The 21659-nt window shown below is 43.1% G+C and overlaps 1 long non-coding RNA gene across 1 annotated transcript; it reads right to left on the bottom strand.

Moving 5' to 3' along the window:
- Nucleotides 1-4071: 4071 nt before the first annotated feature.
- Nucleotides 4072-21278, bottom strand: LOC124408719. The gene is made up of 4 exons (XR_006929461.1): nt 21267-21278; nt 19565-19567; nt 8110-8120; nt 4072-4197 (listed from the first exon to the last, which is right to left on the bottom strand). It is a non-coding gene; the product is annotated as an uncharacterized LOC124408719 (long non-coding RNA).
- Between the last annotated feature and the right edge of the window lie 381 nt (nt 21279-21659).

Below are 21659 nucleotides of genomic sequence, written 5' to 3'. Positions count from 1 at the left end.
AGCGTGAACCTTCAACGAAGGGTGAATGGAGTGACGAGGTCCATTCGAATACACGTTCCCTCGTTGAGAAAAGGAAACAAATCAAAAGATATTATATTTTTATGGCAGGTTGTCGCGATGTATCACTCTGATAGATTTATTCGTCTTATCGACGGCGCTATTGCCTCTTTCCATGGCTGTATGATACATCGTGGAGCCTCTGGGAAATATACAAGAGTAAAACCGAATAGCTTTCGTTACACAGCGGTGTTCTTTGTGCCCCTCAATCTTGCTCTCCGCGATACACACACCTACGTTTATATAACCTGATCCCAGATTCATGCATTCGTGCAATTCATTTGAAAATAAATTTCTGCTACTAAAATAGTACGCACTCTCGCTTGTAGCTGAAACCTGTTCATGAACTTTATATCCTCACGCTGCGAAAACGTGGATTTAATTCTGTTAAAAAAGAGCGAAATAACTCCTCCGACATTCGTCGCAGGTTCCATACTTTTTCCACGACTGATTGAACGCAAGCTTACAGGAATGCGCAAGGCCAAAATAATCACAAGTGATCAATGAAAATACCTCTTCACCAACTCTCATTTTCTTTTTAAGTGACGTAAGTCCCACGTATCTGGCCCACTGATCTGGTTTTTCCTGTCGATCGTGCACCATGCCAATGTTGCAGAGCTTTGCTGCAGGGAGGAAGGAAACCTGCTACAATACTTAGCATGTAAACTGAACGATTTGTGGGGTCAGATTCGCCTAACGCAATTCCGGAGGCAATGTTTGAAAAATACATAAGTCGTTTCGGGACAAGAAGTCATGATATGGGGGGAATAGAGATAGGCAGCATCGAGTTTAACTTAGCCGGGAAAACCTCGGGGCGGCAGTGGTTTCAACTGCTACATTTCCGCGTCCGGATGTATGGATCCGGAGGAATCGAAGACCGGCCCGTTCTTCAATAATTCATGAATTTTCCGCTTCGGCTTCACTGGTTTTACGGCATTCTAAACATTGTCCGAGGGTAGACTCAATAATCCCAGATTTTTTCCCCTTTTTATCCTTTGTTTTGTTCCTTTCTTCTCTGGTTTGTTTTTATCATCTTCGCCTTCGGATGAAACGGTAACGATATGGCAAAAAAATCTGATAATATGTCAGGGAATGCTTATTAAGGATTACTCTCACAATTTGATTGGGTTCTCGGTACTTATGAACTTTCAAAGTTGGACGTTATTAATTCGGTATTCAATTAAATCATTAAATCATTAAAAAGTACTTTCTATCATCGAGTAAGTCTTTGTAATTAGGAATTCTGAGTCGTGGCGCTAATCCTCCAAAGTAGGTTTCACAAATTCTCTCTGCGAAGATGGGTTTTACTGTTACAACACCGCTCGCGCTGCTTTGGAAAACTTGGATAATGACGAACTCCTGGAAAAAAGGAAGCCATTTCACCTTTTTGTCAAATGAACACTATTATGAAAAAAATTATACGCTCAATAATCTTGCATCGTATACTGCAGGGTGGTATCGATCGCAGACAGTGCGTCATTAAATTCAGACCCTCAATCCAGGGTAGCTGAAATCGCGGCTCATTGAAATAAAGAAGTTGTGTCTACCGTAAATCCTGACGGTACCTACATAAATGAGAAAAAGAAACGAAGAAAAAAACGGAAAGAAAACCAACAATAAAATCGATAGATAAATTCACGTTGCATTGATGTCACGCTCATTGAGACGGAGTAAACTTGGAGGATTTCCATTCTCGCGTATTTCCATTAATTCTATAGGGGTATAGATGGGTTGCGTATACCCGCAGCACGTTACGTCGGTTGAATAAATATAACATTTTTTACAGCGTGCCATTCAGGGAATTCTTTTCAGCGAACCACCATGCCCGGTTATCCATTCTATACATATTCCTCTCGACTTCGTACATGACTATAGGAGATAAGCCTTATGGAAATTGTCGGACACAATCCTTTTAGACGTTTTCGGTATGCGAATCATGCAAGACGCGAAACCCTTCCACCCACCTCAATCTACTCCCGCGTTATTCCACCCAAGGGAAGACCGTGGAACCCAAATGGATTTGGCTCAGAAACAAAGTAACCTATTTATTATTAGTACGATATCAAAGATCCCGCGTAGAAAGGCAGACAGGATGAGGAGATATCACCTTTAACTAATCGGCAAATCAGCCGTTAAATTTCCGGTAATCGGGTTAGAAACTGATTCGGAAAAGAACGCTTATTCGAGTTTTAACGGATTGAAACTATGCCTGTCATATATCGAAAAAATAAATCCAAGCCCACCCCCGATTCTGTGCGTATATATGGAGGGAATTGCGATTCTTTATCACATCCGGCCCCCACCCGGTTTGAAAAATATAGAACCAAGATAAGACTCAACGCTCGAGTAAGACACGCCCTCAAAGGTTGACAAAATTTATACATCAGCATAAGATTCAATTTTGATAGACGCATTATCAGTGAATATACATCTTGGGAATGACGAAACAAGGAGTCAGAACCAGCGCCTAGACCATAAAAAAGCACTTCTTGCCGAGGGATGGAAAATGTATGCGAAACCCAGCCGGCTGAACGGCTTACGTGCGAATATGGAGAGCCCGCCCGAAGTGAGTGGAAGGTGAACCGCGGCTCTTGTTGTGCAGAAAAGAAAAGAGGTTCACTCAGTCGAAGTCAGCCTACGAGGTAATATCCCATACGTCACTCCGTTCATAATTTATAATTTGGTAGAACCCCGCAGCGATCTTGTAGCGCCTTGGAAATGTGCGCGTTAAAAGTTTCAGGAGAAGAAGTGTCCCGCGTTCAGAGTCTTGATGTGAACTTCCCCTTTCGTCGTACCCTCGACGAGCCGAGGAACGTGAATCCGCGCTCAGTGGTCCCAAGTGGCCTTCGAACTCCTGCAGAATTTTACATGCAGCCTTATAGCAATACAGAGACTGAACTGAATGTAGGCACAACAACTGCGGCTCGTACCATTTGGCCCAAACTGCCATTACCATTGTGGCCGAGATACTCGTGGATGCAGAATTTTACGGACCCCGCTCCGCCGGAGATAACACCCAGGTCGGATACAACCCGAGAAGTCACATCCGCGTTGGGACCCCCGACCTAGGAGAATGGGGTCTGTCAAAGCAGCCCAAAGCTGGCCGGCAAGTTGGCATGCTGTAATCCAAACTTCGCTGAACTCCGGTAGTCGCGCGTATCACTGACTGACTAGTCTGCACTGCAGGGTGGTGGAAGCCCTGGTGGTCTCAACTGGCGGAAATCCCAGGCAGCTTCGAGCCCGGCTTTAGCGTGCTTGGTGTGTACCTACATCCACCTCCTGAGTTACTAATGCGACCACTGAGTAGAGTGTTAATATTTAATTGCATGCCGAGCTCCGTGCCGGTCCTGGCACAGATTTACACATTCTCCTGTCGCACCGTGCTTCGGGTTAATACACAAACACCGGAAGCTGCCATTCCTCTCTCTACTCCGGGCACTTCGAGGTGATTTCACTGATGACGTTGAACATGCCGAGAAGCATCAAACTTGGAGAAAAATGCCTCTGGGGTGGGGGTGAAAGTCCCGAAAGATCATAATTCGATGGGTTGAAAACCCGAAATTTTCGAGATAGGAACCTTGAAACGATGGATGATCTGCGTAGCGGAAGTGGGATTTTCCATAAATTAACCAGTAGAATGCGGGTTTTCCCGAAAGATCGTTTAACCGAACGCTCTCTTATCCGCAAAAGTATTTTCAACGACAATCTGCATTCCGAATGACCAAAGAGTAGAATGTGGGGATACAGAAAATTGAATGTTCCGAAATTGAAAATTGAGACCGGCTATTGCTTCCAACAGCCGCAAAATCGAAAAAATTCGTTGTCGACAATCGAAGTTCACATGGAACAAAATTACGATCCGCAAATGCGAATCAGAAGTGCAAAGACTTATGCTAGATAGTACTAGACATTGGCCATCAGATACGTGTGGCGTTACAAAGAATATATGTGTTTCTGACGTCATCAAACCTTTCGGAATTTCTTCGGCCATTCTCTAGCATTTCAATTTCTATCTTTCTACAAGTCATCTTTTCGTATTTATGGTCTTTCTACGTTTTTAACTCTCGGTAGTTTGACTTTCGGGATTTTGGTTCCGTCGACTTTTTAATCTTACGCATTTTTCTACCCCACCCAACCTCTCTATGGAATATCGTTCGTCAGCTATCTCAAGTTTGTCACCTAAAAAGAAATCCTGATCATGCGAAATGCAGCGGGAAAAGAGGAGGCTCCGTCGATCCTTGAGGTGTTGATTAATTGTCGAAGTCTCGCTTCCAGCTGTACAAATCGCCAGCTCGCGACCAAACTTGGATAATTGATTGAAACATGCCCAAAGTTTATCGATTCGAAACGTGGATGAGCTAAAATTGATATGAATTTCGCCGTGGGTCTACTCCAGGAAGCCAGAAGGCAAGGCCTGAAATATCAACCCTTCCGATACGTCACCGGATTCGCAAGCAGAATCTGCAAACATGTTACGAGATTTATGGAAGCGATTTCTATGATTACGCGGCAGTGGAAATTGACCGAATTTGCAGTGTTTACACAGTTACTCGGCTCAAAGCCATACAGGGTGTGTATACATAAATATATATATATATATATATATGGTGTGTGTGTATACATATATGTATATATCTACGTTTATACAACCCTAAAAGCTAAAACCTAATGGTTTCCATGCGACGATTTCTCTTGCGAAACTATGTTTCCACTTTACGCAGATATTCGCGTGCAAGCAAGCCTTGCATACCAACACACTCATCTGCGTGCAAAGGGTTGAACCATTTTACGCAGTGGCGTAGGTTCGGCTGACGGATTGGACTCGATGTTGTTTTCTTCGTCTTCTTTTGTCGGCGGTCTCTCAGGCTGTAGGTTCTTATGCCTGGGGTGAGTCCCGCCGTATTCCAAATGCTCGTTTTTGCCGTAGTTTTCTGGCTTTTCGCAATTCTCCGGACCCCGGTCATGCACTGATCTATTACCACACTCAGACGAAGGCACAGCTCGAAATCACGATGTTTTTACCCCTTGGTGAAGAAGCTAGAGCACTGAGAACCTCGAGACGTTTCCAATCGTTACTTTCCTATCAGAATGGCCAGAAAGTCCGAAAGTTGATGGGGTCGAGGGTAGAAAACAGGCGAATAGCGAGGACTCGGAATAATTTAGCCCCCTTGTTTTCTACGTCTCGCGTCTCTCATTTTTGACATCTTTTTCTTCGTACCGTGTCCGTAAATTCAACGTCGTCGAGATTCCCGTAAGGAGAAACCTCGCGTGTTCGTCGTACGCCATTGCGAGACGCCCGCGGCAGCCCATTAGACGGCGACAATGCCTTCCCTTTCTCGACTTTTATACGTATTTCCGCCATTACTGCGCGTTCTGTGTCGCAATAAATTCTTTCTACGTCACATTAAAATTCTTGAAAGGAATCCTGAATATTCACTTAGATATTGATATGCCGCCCGCGGAGAACAAAAAGCTAGTGTGAAAATGTCGCAGACTAAGAAGACAAAAAATTGAATAAAAAGTAAAACTGCCGGGGTGGTTTCCGTTCCGCCTGCGGCTCATTTTTTGTTAATTATTTTCAACGAAACGCTCTATGCTTTTGGAATCTGCGACAAACCTTCGATGAAAATTTTTTACACCAACTCGGAAATCTTCTCATCTGCTGGAGATACACTTCGGTATACAGTTGAATATCATGTTAATCACGTTAAAAATATTCAGGGATGTCAAACAGGCTGATGCGACGGAATGTTGACGTAGGCTCCTGGCATTCGTGTACCCTCTGGGATGTATCGGGCCAAAGGGGATTCCATAAAGGATGGGCGGATAGCTTAGGGGCAAAGAGGAGAGGGCTGCTTTCATCTCATAATTAAACCACCCCCTGCTCGACCAGCGGGGTAAACGGAATAGGGGGAAGGGGTCAGCCGGAGGGGGGATTCATCTCTCCACTTCTACCGACCCTCCTGTCAATAATTACTAATTTATCCTCCTCCCCCTGCGTTCATACCTGCCAAACAGGATTCTCTTATGCATGCACGGAGATGCGAGTAATTTTACAGATTCTGCCAACGCCTGTCACTTCAAATAGCTGTACGTTTGTCGCCCATAACATACGAGTATATATCCTCCATTGTTTGCCATTTTCGAGGTAATTAGTTATTAATTCTTTCTTTTTATCCCAAAACTGTCCAACAAATGTTTCTCTATTCAGATGAAGAGATTATGAGTCAATATTTTTATTTTAAAGTGAACGGGTTAAACGGGGTATCCGTATAATGTCCGTCGGTATTACAGGCAATGTTCAGGTACAAAAGGTTTTTACTACCGCGAAACCTGCAATATATGGTACGAGTAATAAATAAAATAAATATTTTTTATCGTAACACATTTTAATTGGATAACTACGGAGTTTTATCCTCTGCTATACTGTAATCACTGATTGCATATATAAATTATACACAGCGACTATTATGTGTACTACAGAAAACAAATTTGAACGCATGAAATGAGGTAGGGAATAAGGAAAGTTGAAACGAAATTTTTAATGGATCAAGGTAAAACAGATTTGTTAATAATTGTTTTAACGGTGATCGTTAATGAAAGGGAGGCTGCCTTTCAACAGCTTCTTGGTACAAGGTGCCCGAATATCGTTGGTTGAATATTTATTTTTCAGAGGGTTATTAAATTTTAAATTCATAGTTATAATTGCCGGGTTTTTATGTGCGTAAGCTAAACTTAATTACAGCGCGAAGTTATTCGTGAATTTTATTAATCCAGACAAATATTTACTAGCCGTAATGAACTTTTAGTGTTCATTGTGCTAATTATATAGGCAACCCTGCGAGATTAACTGCCTCCCACGTATGAAGTATTTAATTTTAAAGAATAGAAGTTCAAAATAAATAATTAGTTAAGGTCTCTTCACCCCTGGAATCTTTAGTAGATGAAACGTGTTAATAGATCTGCAGCGTTCTTAAATATTCCGATAAGCGATTGATTTATTATTAACAATTATTCTGTGTTCGACGATACCCCGATACTGGGATCAATTGCTGTACCAAAAGGTTTGTGTATGTCGATTTCGCGGTGGACGATTTAGGGTTCGTTTCAGGTGCGGTAAATTGTGCGGCTCGTTGGGAGTTGTTCAATGGTGAGAGAAAAATCTCGAGTTAAGGATAATCAAGTGGGAATAGGTGGGTATAGCAACATAAAAAGAAATGAGAGTGAAACGAGTCGGGTGTTGGCGAGAAAAGAGAAGAATAAAAGGAACGACCTTTAAGCCGTTTTCTGCACGATATATAAGAAAGAACCAAGAACTCTTTTCATTCTCTGCCCGACTATCTTCTAGAATCTATCAAGCTGCCATTACACACGGTAATAAAATATAGACAGCGTGACACATTCTCGTCAATTTGTAATGAAAGGATCTCAATCGTTAAAAAAATGCGTGTACATAATGACTCGGTATTTGGCAAGTGCTTTTACTTCAAAATCCTTTTTAGACTCTTAATCAAGCCAGCCACAGGTTTATTCCCTACTTTTGATCTGATTAAAAATTATGAATCATCAACTTGGGAAGATGATAGCTTTTCAAAGTTCTCCATAATTTCTTTATGTTAATTATTACACTTGTAATTACCCGACAATATATGTATAAACATTGGTTGGTAGTAGCCTACTTGTTATTTCAAAAGATCGTAAATTCAGAGGAAAATTATTCTGCCACAAGATAAAACGCGGCGACTGCAAAGATTTCGCAAATTGACTCGATGGGAAAACCACAGAACGAATCTGCGGGGCAGCGAGACGGGAATTGAGAAGAATAAGAATAAGAATAGGAATAAGAATCACGAGGAAATTCAGGCAAAAGAGTTTTCATATTCCGCCAAACCACCCTGCAGCTCCACCACCCGAGGCACCCTCGAAGGAACAAGGATTTCGTTCACCGGCAGGCACATCTCGACTCTCCGGGTTGGCCTCTGGCAGTGCCGTCTGGCTTTCCGAAGACTACTGCCGGGCTGAGAGAAGCTTTGATAATAACGACGCGATTACATTTTGCTCTTCTTTTCGAATTTCACAAGCTCACGAAGTGTCACGCCTGGCGTCTGGTTAGCGGACGTAGGTACGTTCCGTGAGGTCGATACGTATTACGTGGACCTCTGTTCCGCGTGGGCGGAGAGAATATCGGAGGTCACTGTACACCCATTGAAAGAACAATCATTTTCACGTAAGAACTCGGAGTTGTATGTAGTAATTCGAGGAAAAACGCGGAGAAAATACAATTTCGGGGCTCGAGTTACTGTCTGCAAATAACAAGCAGCAGGTGTTTGATCTCTAGTAATAAGAAAAGGCAGGAGAAGAAAGAAAATTCCATCTAGAAACTTGACTCTTAAGCATCTGTAAGACGATATTTTTCACAGTCCTTTTGATTTACGATGAATCATACGAGCCCCATTAGATTTGACTCGGGTGAAAGTCAGCGCGGAGGATCTGAGAGGGAAGAAAAATCCGAATTGCGTCAAATTACAAATGTACGGAAATAACACGCCCCACGAAGAATTGACGTTCTGGTTTGTGCATCGTACCGAATAAATGACAAGAAATACATGAATCGCGTAGACGCTCGTATAAGTAAGGAGAGAAAAGTGAGAGGAGAAAAATTCCCGTGACATTAGTTTCCCTGCACATCGCTACGCTCTCACTATCCACCCAGAGTATCTGTCGTTTACAATTGAAGTTTTTACTCATACTTTTTGTTGATTTAGCCCCCCTTATAGACGGCTGGTAAGTAAGAGAAATGGTTTCAACGCCCTTCCCGATTCTCTGCACAATCAAACGAGGCAGAGTGTCCTTATCGAGTAGCGAGAGCTGCATCGAAAAATCTAAGAAAAATGTGCTATGCCAAGAAGTTCCTAGCCAACTAGAATTTCGATCTGAAAGAACGTCGCACGATAGTAAATGATCGTATAAAGCTGCCACGTGGATCTCATTATTATAGCGCAATTTATTTGTTCCCACCACTTGGAAAATTCGATTTGTAACCGATTCTTCTGACGATAATTTCTAAAACATTTATCTATCGAGTTCTCAGATTAAACAATTCAAAAGCAAGCTTGCCCAGCCATCAGTCCGCGTTCGACGGATGTGTAACTCTTGTTATCGGTGATATCGCTGAGAGCAGCTCGATACTTTGCAAGAGGATCACATTACGGCTCTGTAGGCTCTGTCGCTATCTCATATCTCGACGTGCGCATTAGCACGTTTATATGGTTTGTTTAGGAGAAGTCACGCTCGGTCCACATTTGTGGACGGGTTAGAGCGCGTGTACGAGCTGTGCCACCAGGACAGGCGTATCAGGACGTTAATGCACACTCCGCAATAAACTACAAATACGCCGGGTTTTGTTTGCGGAGCACCTCTAATGCAGCTCCATGAGTGTAACCGTCCGTTCACACGTACCGTTTCGATGGTTTAACCGAAATCTTTGTGCTTGCACGCTCTCGCATCCCTGAATCACGAACGCAATTCGCAAACACGAGCATTCTGTTACACGGTTCGACGATAATTCATCACTACTTCATCGGCAGATGGTGATTACCTCGAGCTGTGGCAACGATCGATCGATCTTGCTTCATGTTTTTCAACACATCATCCGGTGCAAGATGATCAACTGCATGCGATGCACCATTAAAGTCGATGCAGATTGCATTGATTTATGTGAGTAGTCAACGCTGAAACGCTAAAGGATAAAAAGATCTTCACGCGTTGTTGTTGTTGTAACTGTACAGGTGAGCACGCGTAATTAGGCCAAAGTGTTTCATTCAGCTCATCATTAATTCCCCTTCAGTTATATTTGATAAGTCATAGTGCCTTAAGCGTGCACCGTACATCTTGAAGTATCGTATTCGACTCGGCGAAATGGAAAGCGTCGTTGTACAGAAATGCTTACATCTCTGCAAAGTGAGTAAGATAAATTGAGGGGGCATTGAAAAAACGTTGACAAGGAAGAGCTGCTCCTTGATATATTTTTATTTTCTACTTGGTGGAGATTTGTCGTTTCTGACAATTACCTGAAGGGCTAATTGTTTCGCAGCATTTCTTCCTACAACGAGGACCCCCCTTTCCACGGTCTTGCAGGCAGAGGAGAAATTTATTGTTAACCGTTTCAGCGTAATGAGACCGTCACTCACTCCGCTTCACATTCCGCCGTGTTCCATCCACCGAATTGAATGATGAAAGCAAGAGATGAAAGGTTCTCGGTCGCCAGGTTTATTTGCCATCCTTCACCTCGGAGAAGGAGCCCGCAGGATTCTGCCTCAGCTCTTTTGCCAGACGCACGACGACGCTCTTCGCGTAACGATCGAGGAGGGCTGCAGGTGTATATGTCTATACATATATACATGGGTGTACAAGTCTACATGCGTGAACGAAAAATTGAGAATAAAGACTATTCACAACGACGCATCGACCAAGGTACCCTTCCAAATTTATCTTTCCTTCTCTCCATGCCACCGTCTTCGTTGCGCTTTATCTCTCCGTCGATTCCCGCGTATTATTGTACTTGCGTGCAAAGAAAACGCGGACAGAAAATATAACCGTGCCTTAATCTCGTTTCCTTTCAATTTGCTTCGCTTCTTTCAAATGCTCCCAGCTCCCTGCAGCGTATAGGTTCTATTTTGTAAGTAGATTAACGAAATCCCTGTATATACCGTTGCGCGTTGTCAGGATATAGGTATAACGGAGACCGTGTGTGTCCAGTGTATTCGTCCTGCACGTAGGTCGGTTCCAAGTCGATACCTAGACTCCGTTTTATGAGGTTGCACGAACTTTCTTTACGCAACAAATACCTGCCAGAGTGAACTAATTAATCTCACCGCGGATGATGTCCCTATACAGCTATACTATATCCCACGTCGCGGATTTTTACGTTTTCATTCTCCATGCCTCGAATATTTCTTTACATCCCGCATTTTAACTTTAAACAGCTCTCAAAAGACAAAAAAGAAAATCAACCATTGTTACTGCAGCAGCGTGTTATTCCACAGGCATGTCTAACCGTATGTTATCGGCGTTATTCATACGTCAGTTCAGCCCGCGTGGAAGCAGAAAAATAATTCTTCACTATAACAAAAAAGCAGATAATTTATAGTTGATAAGACGATTAGCTCGTCAACCATATCTATGGCGTATATTCCCAACCGTGAAATACGGCACAACAAAGCCATCAAGGACAAGATCAGTGTGATATAATACCTTTGAATGAAATAGGGTATGGTATCCTTGGCGGATCCTTTTGATGTGGGCCGTGTAAAGCTCCGCGCATAGCAAAGAACACCGTCCCTACGTAACGCTGTTGGCTAATACTAGCTCACGTCGTTTGAGGACGATTATACCTTATACCACCCACGTACACGGAGTTGAACAGAATGGATGAAGTGTTTGATGTGGCTGTACCCTGGATCTTCTGCATATGGAACTAGTTGAAAACGGTAAAAGCATTCGTAGGCTTTCACATGGCTTCGTTATCGGGACTCTTCGACCTCTGGAACATATAATACCAAGCCTTCGAATTAAACAACCAAATGAATGATAGCGTCCGGCGTGACACGTATTCTTAATTGTTGAGCCAGCTTCGACCAGTAATTGGTGAAGTGAATTTTTGGAATCCTCATGATACAGTAATTCTCGCTGGAATCGACCCAAACGGAGAACATTAAACAGATGTGCGAAGTGTCTAACCGCCTGTGTATACCTACTGCATACGTGAATGATGATTTATGGCTTTGGAATATCGGCTGAAAGTGACGCGAGCTGCAGGTATCGCGACTGTGAGGCCATATGTGTCGGTTTATCCCTAATTATGATTTCACGCTACATTTATTCGCCTCGTATAAACCACATCTGCAGTGGTCACTGGATGCATTTGTCAACCGAGCATGTGCAAAATACGACAAGTGCAGTGTGTAGACGTGGCCATCGTCAAATCCATCGTAACTCTGGCCTAAATACCCTCACCCTCCACCATCCCAACTTGCAACCTTATCCCCCCCCCCCTCGCCCCTTATGTACACGCAATGCTCAACATCTGGAAATTTAGCTGAACTTGACTAAAATTTATTAAATCAGAAACACCCCAAGAAGACACGCGAAACCCTAAATTCATCGCGTCATGTTTTTGCAGACGGAAAAATCCATTGCCTGCCAGATTGAAAGGAGACGCGTAGCGTCTTTGATACAATGAAGTAAATGAGTCTTGCAAGTGGTTTATTTGGTTCATTGAGGAGCCCTCAAGCACCCCGAGGGAAATAACACAACCGACATGTTTGGCTGATCGTAAAGCAGCGGGCCATAAATTGGCCGTGGTTCCAGCCGATTAGCCGCAAGAAATGAGAGATGGTGTTAATGAGGTGAATCTGTCATCCGATCCGCGCAGGACAGGCTCTACGGAAGCCGAACTAGTATAGGATAAGTTACCGAGCCGGGGGGGCCGGAACGGACATGCATACAATGAGGCCTTGGGTCCGTTACCCTCGTCATAGCCGGTTGACGGGCCAGGTATTATAATCGGTTCCACTTGGTTACTCCGATGCAGTGGTAAGTGGTCACACATGGTTACGCCGACACCCGTAGGCACCTACGGGGAACCCGTCGCGCGTTCAATGATTCGTGTCTCCAGACGTTGACCGCGCTTAATTAGTCATGACGTCCGGTGATTACGGCGGGCGATGCGTCCCTCCGAGATTCCGAGTCTTCTGCTATCTCGTCACCTACTTGTAAAAAGTACGCGGGGACCGCGGGGACGAAACAAATAAATACCTTCGGGAGCGTAAATTATAAATAATGACAGACGGATATTAGAAGTGAACGGCATTGTATCCATTGTGTCCGTTATGGCGTTGCTGCATTGTGTGCCATGGTCCCCGTGGCACGGAACAGGGTAATAGGTGGCGTTGAACATTTGATGATGCACAACTGTATCTAAAATCTGTGTCTAGGGTATTCAATGGACTGTCATTATTATTTACACGCACACACACCTGGGAACTGACAAGTTTGTCGTTACGCAATTCACATACGTATCTGTCATTCAGCTTTAATCCTATTAACAATATGACTCTGAACGTGATCGAATGAAAGGAGTTATTGAGACACCGCTTCGGTGAAAAAGTTGAACCCTGAGTATCTAAAAGAAGAAATTAGATACCTATGGCTCAATTTTGATAATGTTGACTTCCCGTAGATTTGTTCATAGGTTTTTGACGCACCCACGCGCACTTTGGAGTGAAAAAAATGATAATAATATTTCAGTCGAATGGAGGTTATTAAGAATCTTTATAAAATTTGGACTCGCCAGACTGCTGCTAACGATTCGCACTTTAATTTTCGTTTCACCATCCGAGGCCCAATTTTCGTTAACTGAGATCACAATATTTGTGATTCCTCGCGAAGTTGACGAGGAAATAAATTCATACGACTCGAAGAGCGAAGGTACCAAATGAATAGACGGTAATCAGCTCGTCACGTTAGCGCCTTGCGAATATCTTGCGGGAAAAAGTTGCGAATGTGTAAGAAAAATTTGTTGAGTTGTACTACCCCCGGGTCTGACAAAAGTTAAGCCGTGAAGTCAAATAAATGTTGACAGTTACGAAAGGGATGCTGATTGCTGATTGACCGCGAGGCGGAAACGCGGCAGTCTGATTTGCGGGGAAATCTTGACGGATACCAGGACAAGCATGCTTCCTGTCTTCTGCCGTGTCGGGTTCCTAGCTGTAACACGAAACCTATTGGACCCAACCCATGTGAACAACAAAAATCAGGTTGGCCATACTGACTGCGTGTGCGTGTGTGCGTGGGATCGTATCACCTCCACACCATTGAAGCCGTCCTCTTGCGTTAACACGGCACATGTTTTCCACTCGATTGAGGAACCGAACCCATGGAAGAGCCCAGCCCCTCCAATGCGGTGGTCAGATATCAAGTGTTTGCGTCGTCGATCGAGAGCACCGTTCCGTTTTCGCCCAAGCGAATCTGCCAGGGAACTTTGGATTGAAAGACAACACAAGTTTCGTAAAAGCACCTCCGAAATTTGATACCGATTCTGAGTTCACTCGCCTTCATTCAACCAGACGTGAAGTTCACATCCGAGTAATTTTCTGCACCGCATAATTACCTCCCTTTGCCCCAGGTCCTCGATTACGCGGTATCAAAGTCAAACTGCAAACAAAGGGAGGTCCTGTAGCTCCGCGCACACCCCTGCCAGAATAATGTACACATCTTCATTATCCCTGAGGCGAAACGTCAAAATTACATGGAAGAACTGCGGCGTGCGTTACTTATCCTGACAGTATGGAACATGAACTACATAATTAATGTAATCTAATAAGAGACAGGGGTGTGAAATGGGTTCCGAATATCTTGAATCCATTTGTGTGAAATTTCGTGCTGCATAATGGAACTAGTACGTGATTTTCAATGGGACGAAACACTGCAATTAAAATTATATCTACGCGCTAGGATCAAGGTTTTTAAAATTTTTAAACCCATAAAACAGCGTCGTAACTCGTACATATAGCTCATTGAATTTTTATTGATTGTTCAAACTTGTGCAGCAATTATGTGAATTACGAAGTGAGGGAATTCAGTGACGATAAAGTGTGACGTTAAAAATGCATGAATAAAACATTTGGCATCTCATCGTCGAAGCGAGCTTGCGGAGCTACAGCCAAACGCAGTTGCAAATTCAACGCTTGGACGGTAGGGCGATATACACGTCTGCGAACTGAAATCCAAACGACCTCCGTAGAGCAAGAACGTTTCACTTAATAGGTACACCACGATCCGAACGTCGAAGTTGGTCCGACTGTCGAAATGCATAGACGCGCTAAATTAGAGCTACCTCAGGGGTACAAGAACAATAGACGCTAATTAGCTAAACCTTTGTGTACCAGAACGGAATTATATTGCGTAACTCATTGTCAGTGATCACGCACCTTTGATACGAAGGTCTGGCCAAAAAAATTTTGCCTGAAACGAAAAAAAATTCACAAATAAGTACCAGTTTGACAAAAAAAAAAACCGCTCCCGCCGTGCGGCATCAAGTAGTTCAAGTCGTCAAGTTGTCTCAGTATCCTACGCTCATATGAGAGAAGTTATTCGTGCGCTCGTCTTGCCTGATGTCGCTACCCCGCCTCCGGCTGTATAACACTACCCACCTTCTTTCCAAAGAAGAAATCCCACCTACAAGAACGTCTTTACGACCTATAAACGCATTAACATCTTGCTAAGAAAATACCAATAGAATACTGACCGCGCCTTTTCTTTAGTAAAGTTTACTTTATTCTCGTATCGAATACTCACCGCTCGCCTGAGTACGAAAATTAGTTGAGCGAAACTTTCTGTAAAACTGTGGAAACTTTCTGTAGGAACTTTTGCATTTTTCCTAAGAAAAATAAATGACTAGAATTTGTTTTTCTCCTCCGATTCTCCGTCTTTGTTCTGAATATTTCTATGATCACAATTCATTTCTATATACTCATGCATGTTGTACGATCAAAAAGACTGCTTGGTGACTAGGAATTTGCAAGATCAAAGGCAAACAAATTTAGCTATTCTCACTACGTTTGAATTTTTATTAATATAAAATTTCTTGCGTGAACCAGAAGCGACATCGATAATGAGGCGTTTTTCTTATAAAGTCGCCACGTGACTGGGAAAAGTTGTGACCAAGATACGTGGAGCAAAAAATCAGGTGACTAAAACCCAAAACGTGATACACCCCCGACGATGACCCCAAACCGAAACACCCTTCTTGGTTAATAGACTTACGAAGAAATAACTCGATACGGATCGAGTGGTCCGTCGCACAGGTTTCTTGATGTGGAGATTGATGGAAAAGGAGCTTTGAGCACGTTAACGAAAGACGGGGACGGTGCAGAAGACGCGGAACCGTCTCTGGACAAAGTGACAATCACGCCGAAGGTGGTGATGGGGGTTGTGGCAGTGTCCGGTAATGGATTGCCATCGGGGTGATTCATCATCGCCCGCAGAATTCGCAGACTGCCCCACGCCGAGGCTCTGGGGATGTCGCTTAAGAGGAGGACAAACGGACCTCTTTCCGCGCCATTTTGATCCCCAATTCCCACTCGGTAGAGATCAATCTTTTGCGGCCGCGAGTCCGGATTCCGTCGAAAAAATTCGTCAGCAATCTGCGATTGAGTCGAAAATGTTTCCATCGATACTAAACAATAATTGTTTTCTTTGTAGGTTCATTAGATGTTTCGTTCTTTTTACTAAACATTCCGTCCAATACCGTAAAGGCATACAATCTTGCATGAAGGCCTTGGTAGTCTGAACTCTCTCCACAGAATCGAATCTTCTCCGGGGACGTATTGACCGGAAAGTTATAATATCCGTTGAACGCAAATGTTCCACAGATCGGAGCTCGGGTCTGTTAGCAGAATCCCTTCCGGGCGAAAGACCACCAGTCTGACCTACAATCTGTGCGCAAATTAATAATTAGGCGATTATATGCCTTTAATTAATTCAATTTCTATTTTAGTGGCTGGGGTATCTCTAATGCGGGTTAAACCCCGGCAGGGTATTCACAATCTCTGCGTAATGATTATCGCTCGTTATATAACATATATCAATAATTTCGCGTGTGAACAACTCTACACATGTGCAGAAGGTCCTACATTGACTGATAGTCGTTAAAATTGCATTAAAGTAATTTCTGTTTGTGTAATTACGGGTACGCGAGCGTTAATCCGCAGACTCTGAAGTCGCGTTGACTTGAAAAAGCTGTAATTTACAAGATACTAATATACATACATTCATTTACCGATGTGGAAACCCATAATATCCTGATACCTGTGTCGCGTCGTTAGTATAGCCAGATTATATGCGTCCCCTTTACGAGAAGCATCTGGCCGCTTTTCCTTACCAGTATAATGAATAAAATATATAACTGAATCCAGATAATCTATGTTTGTATAAAGATAATGCATCGTAAGTGGCACGACGAAACATTACCCATGTCGTACTAAATTTTTAAAATCGTAGCACTGGTACGATTTTACAATTTACCTCATTTCATCTTCTATTCTTACAATTAGAGATACACGTCACTCATCCAGGGTAATGTCAGTCGACTCATGAATTTCGCATAAGAATTTCCAGAGCAAACACGAAACAATTACACGTTTTCAATTTGGAGAAATCTGGACATCGTGTTTTCAGGTATTTACAAATGCAAGTGCTACTTGCTGGCAGGTAGATTTAAACGTGGATGCCTCGAAGTCACTTCTGCTCCGCAGATACGTGATATCTGTCCAGACTGAAATAGCAATCCTGTCGTCGAGAGTCGAGCAAAATGAAGCACGATGTTCATGATCTAGCACAATCAAACCTCCACGTCCAATGTTTAGAATTCGTGGATTGTAGTTAATTAATGCTGCATATTGTCCCTGGGGTGATTAATTTATCGTCGGGTCCAGGTGACGCCAGAACAGACTTCAATTACCACCAGCCCGTATCCCAAACTTGTCAGAGAACGTGGAATTATCCATGCACGATATCGATTGGGGGAAGAACAGCGTTACATGGGCGCCAGTGGTAAGAAAATAGTGAGAACTTGTGAACTCTAAACTGACGACAGTTTTTTTAATCAGCATCCAACTGGCCAGTACTTGGGGCAACGAGATTAGTCCGCTAGTGAAATGCGGATTCCAGTGTCCGTCAATGAGGCATTAATATCCACGCATTTCAATGCTCTGGCGTAAGGCAGAGGACCAAAATTTCCCAACAATATATTGTCTCTCAACTTGCAGAGACGGATTCCCGATGTTGTGTTCGACACATAATCCGTGGGCAGGTTGATAAATTATTTCAATCAGGAGAAATGAATGACTGAATTTTAATTAACAAGCATGCGAAGTAACTTTGCTTGAAGATTGGGAGGTCGTTTGTCACTCCCTCACGAAAACCCTTGGGGCCTGGAATTTTTAAGCTCGGTAATACACTCACGAAGATGGCTTATCGTTAGCACTCGTCCACCGTAAATGAGGCCTTGGCTTAGCTCAAGCGATTAAGCAAGGCAGCGACTCGGTCATAAACGCAGGCTTTTCACACAAATAAACCGGTGTGAAAATTGAAGCTGCAAGATGATTTAAAGTCTTTTCCGCGGTATCCGTTTCTATATAGTTATAAATAACAAGCTATAACTTCACGGGATATTTAAGTGCCTACTTTACAGGCGGTGCGAGAAGTCATCAACATATTTCACACTGAGGAAACTAATTGAATGCCAAGACTGACTTCGGATGTTTTGCCTTGAGAAATCTCCTGAAATTCGACTCACATAGTCCCGCATCGAATCTCAACTCTATGAATCGGATATTGCTTGATGAAGCGAGCCATTGCAGACAACCCAACAATCTTCGCATCACTATTTTCAACCTGAAACATAATTGATCGTCTATGTTTCACACGTTTCGTATAAATATAATATTTAACCATCATTACATCTTGGTCACGTTTAGTATAATAAACTGCACTGGTATTTTCTACACCTGGCTGATGGCCCCTCGTGGAAATAACGGGGACGTTACGTGAGCATACCTTTAATTGCAATTAAAGTAATTGATATCAGAGAAATAATTGGAGGCGATTGACAAACAGTATTGGCCACTAATGATACCAGGGTGACTGTTAACACTCCGCACGATCCAGTACACGTGATAGGGATGATCGCGTTACCGTCTGACCTGCGGCCACGTGACCATGCTGCACGTTCAGCTTATACAGGTCGGTGTTCAATGTGATACTTGCAGGACGCTATCAGCGAATAGATAAAGTTAATCTAGTGACGGGGATGTGGAGTCATAATGCTTTCTTGCATAACGTCGATTCGAAGCTAATGGATTTTATTACCTGACAAAAAAGACTTCTCATATCGCCGTTCTATCAACGCGATGCTTTGCGATCAGTACACCCGTTGCAAAAAGTTCTATGGTTGATGTATGGGGAAATACTAGGTACTATAAATTACGAATTTGTGCATGTCGCAGTGTAATTGAGCTGATCGGTATGCTCCTATTTTATGACGGTGTCAGAACAGCGTATCTAGTTTACTGCTCGCAGATCCACAAAGCCACGTGGCATGCAATTTTGTTTCAGTCAACCCAACCGAAGTAATCCAGATTGGCCTGGATGACTATATCAGCTCTTGTCTAACTTTGTTACGCCAGGCAATCAGAATTCAAAACAAATGATACCAAATCCATCCAACCTGCTTCAGTGGTATGATATTTAGGATAGGATACTCAATTCTTTACGAGACTAGATTTTTTCCCTCTACAGAGAAAAGTGAATTATTAAAACCTGTAGAGCTTATCCGCTCCAAACTTTCTCACGAAAGTGTACCTCCACCAGCCTGGTGACAGAAAATTTGTATTTCGATGTACAAATGGATCGGAAAATGGAGTTCCTGAAAAGATACACACCCTACTTTCTCTATCTCGTCAGTTCATCGGGCAGGCAGGTTCCAGTCAGGTATTCAGCGTTGAGTACGCAAGGACATCTTAGTCACTTGGCTATAAATTCAAACCGAGAAATAATTCAGCATTTATTTTTCAACCACTTGAATGATATTCTGCGTATATAAAAAAATTGAAATCCAACGAAAGGTCAGAATGTTTAAATTGCTGTTGCTGCTCGGTGTCATTACTAACGGAATATATCTTGTAAATTGCAAAAGGATCTCACTGTCACCAGATAATAAAAAATGCCTGTCAGAAAATATCACACGGATTTGGAAAACCTTAGAACCAAAGATTACAACGATCATTTTGCACGATTCTATGGACAGAGAGAGCAACTTTGAATTGTATCACGACCTGGCTTCAAAGGGTCCGATTGAATCAACGACATTCGATCGTCTGGATGATTGTGCTATACCCCCTGCAAAGAGACTGTCAGTGAAAATGTTTGTGCTGTACATTCGTACAACAGAAAAATGTCCAACTATGAATGAAACCAAAACCACACTGAAAAAATTGCAAAAACAGTGTTGGTGGTTTCAACGTGTCCACCTGATATACTTGATAGGAACAACGGTCGCTTGCAGAGATGTGAAATTTATCAATCAACAATTTTGGGACAATCTAATTTTCAGAATTACAATCATAACTTTCGATGTCAGAGAAAAATGCAGCTTGATACTCCATGCGTGCAATCCATTCACTGGCCTTTGCGAAAAGATACGAGACCCCAGCTTCGCAAGGACTTTCGTCGACCGTGTTGAAGACATGCATGGATTTCCATTGCGTCAATCCGCAGTCAGTCGTCCGCCTAGATCTGTTGTTCTTCGCGATAACGCGACCGGAAATCCAATAGTGATGAAAGGATATGACTTTGACGTAATGAAATTACTTACATCGAAATTGAATGCTACTCAGCAAGTGATTCCGCGTTTTAACGAACGGTGGGGTCCGTTCAACACCAGCAACGTCGATGGACTAGCCTTGGATTTTATGAAAAGAAGAACTGACATTCTAGCAAACTCTATGTTCATCGTACTTTACAAGGATCTGAGTACTTACGCAGAGTATAGTGTATTCCATACAGTTGGCCGTATATTTGCCTTGGTACCGATAGAATACGATTTATTAATTAATCAATTCCATGGTTCACTCTCATCGCTGGCGATCGGCGGATCGCTCGTCGGAATTGTCTATCTAGCCTCACTAGTACTTCGTTTCCAATCCGAAATGCCTACGCTGCTTCAGCTCTACTTAATTATCGTTGGTGGAGGTTCGTCACGCTACCCAACCCGATGGCCACCACGAGTGCTTTTGACATTTTGGATGATTTTGGCTGTATTCGTTTCCATCATGCTTCAGAGCCGCCTCATCGACGAGCTGACGATCGGATTGAAACCCACCAGGATTCGCACCTTTGCTGAACTGGATAAAAGCGGTCGTATACCTGTGGTTGAAGCGAACGAATACGCGTTCCTGATCGCTGCCGGTGCTGGAGATGACGATAGAATTAAACGAATAGTAAGGCGAAGCGTGATTCAGGATAACTGCTTGACACTTATGCTCGAGCCGGCAAAAAAGAACATAACTTGCTTTATGGAGGAAGTCGCCGCCCAAATGTTTATAGAAAAAACAATGCAGGGTGGCAAACCCACGTTCGCTATCACTGACGAATACATGTTCAAGCAGTACAGAGCGTTCACCGTTCTGCGCGGCTCGCCATATTTGCCATCCATCAACAAACTTCTATCACGAATGTACGAAGCTGGAATTACAACCAAGTTGATCAAGAGTCAAGACATTCTACAAACAAAAACCTCAGGGCGGTCGAAAGATACCGATGAAACTGACCAGTCGGTTTTATCTCGGAACGGCCTGCAACGAACGATGTTAATTTTTATCTGTGGTTGCTGTTTGTCAACTTTTACTTTCTTTATTGAACTGGTCGTACATCGTGTTTACAAATAATCGAATTCATTCTCATCAAGCAATTCAACATATATGTAACTGAGTGTGTTTTCAAGTTTTCGTATCTACTCGGATTCGTCTGTACGGCAGTATCTC

The sequence above is a fragment of the Diprion similis genome, chromosome 8 (assembly GCF_021155765.1).
Source record: "Diprion similis isolate iyDipSimi1 chromosome 8, iyDipSimi1.1, whole genome shotgun sequence".
Classification (NCBI taxonomy): Eukaryota; Metazoa; Arthropoda; class Insecta; order Hymenoptera; family Diprionidae; genus Diprion; species Diprion similis.
The sequence above is the reverse complement of the archived record's forward strand: the minus strand, read 5'-3'. Positions and strand labels throughout refer to the sequence as shown.